This window comes from Wyeomyia smithii, chromosome 1 (assembly GCF_029784165.1).
Source record: "Wyeomyia smithii strain HCP4-BCI-WySm-NY-G18 chromosome 1, ASM2978416v1, whole genome shotgun sequence".
Lineage (NCBI taxonomy): Eukaryota > Metazoa > Arthropoda > Insecta > Diptera > Culicidae > Wyeomyia > Wyeomyia smithii.
The window spans coordinates 99721363-99727495 of NC_073694.1; positions in this window are offsets into that span (position 1 = coordinate 99721363).

Consider the following 6133-nt stretch of genomic DNA (forward strand, 5'->3'; position numbering starts at 1 on the left):
CGGTGGATATTTGATTTTGCCAGGAAAGTATGTCCGGACTCTGTTCCTGAGCAAAACATTGTTCGCGATGCGTCTCCGGGCCACGACGCGATAGAATCACCTTTAACGATGGCAGAATTTTCAGTTGCCCTCCTGTCCTGTAACAATAACGCGCCTGGGTTAGATAGAATCAAATTCAACTTGTTGAAGAATCTACCCGGCAATGCCAAGAGGCGCTTGTTGTACTTAGTTCCTGGTATAAGTTCCTGGAGCAAAACATTGTACCGCAGGATTGTGAAGGTGATCGCCATCCAAAAACCAGGGAAACCAGCTTCTGATCACAACTCTTATAGGCCGATTGCAATGCTATCCTGTATCCGGAAGTTGATGGAAAAAATGATACTCCGTCGTTTAGACCATTGGGTCGAATCAAATGGTCTACTATCAGATACTCAATTTGGCTTCCGCCGTGCCAAAGGGACGAATGATTGTCTTGCGTTGCTTTCAACAGATATTCAGCTGGCGTATGCTCGCAAAGAACAAATGGCGTCTGCGTTCTTGGACATTAAGGGGGCTTTTGATTCCGTTTCTATTGACATTCTTTCGGGTAAACTTCACCGACAAGGATTTTCTCCAATTTTGAACAATTTTTTGCACAATTTGTTGTCCGTAAAGCACATGCATTTTACGCACGGCGATTTGGCAACTTTTCGCATTAGCTACATGGGTCTTCCCCAGGGCTCATGTTTAAGCCCCCTTCTTTACAACTTTTATGTAAATGACATCGACGAATGTCTGGCAAACTCATGCACGATAAGACAACTTGCAGACGACAGTGTAATCTCTGTTACAGGAGCCAAAGCTGCCGATTTGCAAGGACCATTGCAAGATACCTTGGACAATTTGTCTGCTTGGGCTTTACAGCTAGGTATCGAATTCTCTCCGGAGAAGACTGAGATAGTAGTTTTTTCTAGGAAGCATGAACCTGCTCAGCTTCAAACACAATTAATGGGTGAAACGATTTCTCAGGTTTTGGTACACAAATATCTTGGTGTCTGGTTCGACTCTAAAAGCACCTGGGGTTGTCACGTGAGGTATCTGATGACAAAATGTCAACAAAGAGTGAATTTTCTTCGTACAATAACCGGACAATGGTGGGGAGCCCACCCAGGAGACCTTATTAGGCTTTACCAAACAACGATATTGTCTGTCATTGAGTACGGGTGTTTCTGCTTCCGCTCCGCAGCAAACACACATTTGATCAAACTGGAGCGAATACAATATCGTTGTTTGCGTATCGCCTTAGGTTGCATGCAATCGACCCATACGATGAGTTTGGAGATCTTAGCTGGAGTACTACCATTGAAAAACCGCTTCTGGAGCCTGTCTTCTCGTATTCTAATCAAATGTGAGGTCTTGAACCGTCCCGTGATTGAAAATTTTGAAAGGTTAATGGAACTTAATTCTCAAACCCGTTTTATGACATTGTATTTCAATCACATGTCCCAAAATATTAACCCTTCTTCGAATATTCCAAATCGTGTCGACTTATCAAATACTTCTGATTCTACTGTGTTTTTCGATACATCCATGATAGAAGAAACTCGTGGAATCCCGGATCATTTACGCGTGCAGCAGATCCCTAAAAATTTTTCCAATAAATATCGAAACATCAACTGCGACAATATGTACTATACTGACGGATCACTTCTTGATGGGTCCACTGGCTTCGGTATCTTCAATAACCGTCTCCCATAAGCTCGATAATCCTGCTTCAGTTTACGTCGCAGAATTAGCTGCAATTCAGTACACCCTAGGGATTATCGAAAAAATGCCCACGGACCATTATTTCATCTTTACGGACAGTCTCAGTTCCATTGAGGCTCTCCGATCGATGAAAGATGTTAAGCACTCTCCGTATTTCCTGGGGAAAATACGGGAACATCTGAGTGCTTTATCCGAAAAATCTACTCAGATTACCTTAGTGTGGGTCCCTTCTCACTGCTCGATACCGGGTAATGAGAAAGCGGACTCATTGGCTAAGGTGGGCGCAACAAACGGTGATATTTATGTAAGACCAATTGCCTTTAATGAATTTTTCGCATTTGTACGTCAGAATACGATCATCAGCTGGCAAAATTCTTGGACCAAGGGGGAACTGGGAAGGTGGTTACATTCCATAATCCCCAAGGTATCGACGAACCCGTGGTTCAAGGGGTTGGATGTAGGACGGGATTTCATTTGCGTGATGTCCCGGCTTATGTCCAATCACTATAGATTTGACGCGCATCTCCGTCGTGTTGGGCTCGGGGAAAGTGGTATCTGTGCCTGTGGTGAAGGTTATCACGACATAGAGCACGTTGTTTGGTCATGCCCTGTACACCGTGACGCCAGGTCTAGATTAATAGCTTCCCTGCAGGCCGAAGGTAGGCAGCCGGCTGTTCTTGTTCGTGATGTCTTGGCGAGCCGTGACCTATCCTACATGTCCCTTATATACGTTTTCCTGAAATCCATCCACGCCCCAGTTTAGTCCTATCCCCTTCCGCCTTCATCCCGACCCCGGATCCGGAAACAGCAATCAGACCCGCACGATACTCTCAAGGCCCGATGGAAACAACCCAATATGCCAGTCCGTAATATCTTGGCCCAGCAGCGGAACAAATTTAATATGCTGCTTACCTATGGCAATGAAAACCATCAAACAGCAAACCTGTGCTTTTAATGCAAAATATTCTAGCTTTAAGTTAGATTTAGTTTCAGCTCGTAGTCGGCAGCGAGGATAAAAAATTTGCTTTTAGTTACTAAGATACTTTAGAAAGTAAGCTACCAGATATAATTGGCGCCGTTAAACATTGAATTGTATTTGTGCCGTGTCAAATAAACTATAGATGAAGAAAAAATAAATCACTAAATGCGTCCGTTTTCGTCGAGCGTTCGGGACGGAATGATTATTATTATTATTATTATTATTATTATTATTATTATTATTATTATTATTATTATTATTATTATTATTATTATTATTATTATTATTATTTTTATTATTATTATTATTATTATTATTATTATTATTATTATTATTATTATCATTATTATTATTATTATTATTATTATTATTATTATTATTATTATTATTATTATTATTATTATTATTATTATTATTACTATAATTATTATTATTATTATTATAATTACTATTATTATTATTATTATTATTATTATTATTATTATTATTATAATTATTATTATTATTATAATTTTTATTATAATTATTATTATTATTATCATTATTATTATTATTATTATTATTATTATTATTATTATTATTATTATTATTATTATTATTATAATTATTATTATTATTTTTTTTTTTCTTCATCTATAGTTTATTTGACACGGCACAAGTACAATTTAATGTTTAACGGCGCCAATTATATCTGGTAGCTTACTTTCTAAAGTATCTTAATAACTAAAAGCAAATTTTTTATCCTCGCTGCCGACTACGAGCTGAAACTAAATCTAACTTAAAGCTAGAATATTTTGCATTAAAAGCACAGGTTTGCTGTTTGATGGTTTTCATTGCCATAGGTAAGCAGCATATTAAATTTGTTCCGCTGCTGGGCCAAGATATTACGGACTGGCATATTGGGTTGTTTCCATCGAGCCTTGAGAGTATCGTGCGGGTCTGATTGCTGTTTCCGGATCCGGGGTCTTAACGTGTTCTTGTCGTTTGGTTGGATGTAGGCGGAAGGGGATAGGACTAAACTGGGGCGTGGATGGATTTCAGGAAAACGTATATAAGGGACATGTAGGATAGGTCACGGCTCGCCAAGACATCACGAACAGGAACAGCCGGCTGCCTACCTTCGGCCTGCAGGGAAGCTATTAATCTAGACCTGGCGTCACGGTGTACAGGGCATGACCAAACAACGTGCTCTATGTCGTGATAACCTTCAGCACAGGCACAGATACCATTTTCCCCGAGCCCAACACGACGCAGATGCGCGTCAAATCTATAGTGATTGAACATAAGCCGGGACATCACGCAAATGAAATCCCGACCTACATCCAACCCCTTGAACCACGGGTTCGTCGATACCTTGGGGATTATGGAATGTAACCACCTTCCCAGTTCCCCCTTGGTTCAAGAATTTTGCCAACTGATGATCGTATTCTGACGTACAAATGCAAAAAATTCATTAAAGGCAATTGGTCTTTCATAAATATCACCGTTTGTTGCGCCCACCTTAGCCAAAGAGTCCGCTTTCTCATTGCCCGGTATCGAGCAGTGAGAAGGGACCCACGCTAAGGTAATCTGAAACGATTTTCGGATAAAGCGCTCAGATGTTCCCGTATTTTCCCCAGGAAATACGGAGAGTGCTTAACATCTTTCATCGATCGGAGAGCCTCAATGGAACTGAGACTGTCCGTAAAGATGAAGTTATGGTCCGTGGGCATTTTTTCGATAATCCCTAGGGTGTACTGAATTGCAGCTAATTTTGCGACGTAAACAGAAGCAGGATTATCGAGCTTATGGGAGACGGTTAAATTGTTATTGAAGATACCGAAGCCAGTGGACCCATCAAGAAGTGATCCGTCAGTGTAGTACATATTGTCGCAGTTGATGTTTCGATATTTATTGGAAAATTTTTAAGGGATCTGCTGCACGCGTAAATGATCCGGGGTTCCACGAGTTTCTTCTATCATGGATGTATCGAAAAACACAGTAGAATCAGAAGTATTTGATAAGTCGACACGATTTGGAATATTCGAAGAAGGGTTAATATTTTGGGACATGTGATTGAAATACAATGTCATAAAACGGGTTTGAGAATTAAGTTCGATTAACCTTTCAAAATTTTCAATCACGGGACGGTTCAAGACCTCACATTTGATTAGAATACGAGAAGACAGGCTCCAGAAGCGGTTTTCCAATGGTAGTACTCCAGCTAAAATCTCCAAACTCATCGTATGGGTCGATTGCATGCAACCCAAGGCGATACGCAAACAACGATATTGTATTCGCTCCAGTTTGATCAAATGTGTATTTGCTGCGGAGCGGAAGCAGAAACACCCGTACTCAATAACAGACAGTATCGTTGTTTGGTAAAGCCTTATTAGGTCTCCTGGGTGGGCACCCCACCATTGTCCGGTTATTGTACGAAGAAAATTCACTCTTTGTTGACATTTTGTCATCAGATACCTCACGTGACAACCCCAGGTGCCTTTAGAGTCGAACCAGACACCAAGATATTTGTGTACCAAAACCTGAGAAATCGTTTTACCCATTAATTGTGTTTGAAGCTGAGCAGGTTCATGCTTCCTAGAAAAAACTACTATCTCAGTCTTCTCCGGAGAGAATTCGATACCTAGCTGTAAAGCCCAAGCAGACAAATTGTCCAAGGTATCTTGCAATGGTCCTTGCAAATCGGCAGCTTTGGCTCCTGTAACAGAGATTACACTGTCGTCTGCAAGTTGTCTTATCGTGCATGAATTTGCCAGACATTCGTCGATGTCATTTACATAAAAGTTGTAAAGAAGGGGGCTTAAACATGAGCCCTGGGGAAGACCCATGTAGCTAATGCGAAAAGTTGCCAAATCGCCGTGCGTAAAATGCATGTGCTTTTCGGACAACAAATTGTGCAAAAATTGTTCAAAATTGGAGAAAATCCTTGTCGGTGAAGTTTACCCGAAAGAATGTCAATAGAAACGGAATCAAAAGCCCCCTTAATGTCCAAGAACGCAGACGCCATTTGTTCTTTGCGAGCATACGCCAGCTGAATATCTGTTGAAAGCAACGCAAGACAATCATTCGTCCCTTTGGCACGGCGGAAGCCAAATTGAGTATCTGATAGTAGACCATTTGATTCGACCCAATGGTCTAAACGACGGAGTATCATTTTTTCCATCAATTTCCGGATACAGGATAGCATTGCAATCGGCCTATAAGAGTTGTGATCAGAAGCTGGTTTCCCTGGTTTTTGGATGGCGATCACCTTCACTTGCCTCCAATCCTGCGGTACAATGTTTTGCTCCAGGAACGTATTGAACAAGTTCAACAAGCGCCTCTTTGCATTGCCGGGTAGATTCTTCAACAAGTTGAATTTGATTCTATCTAACCCAGGCGCGTTATTGTTACAGGACAGGAGGGCAA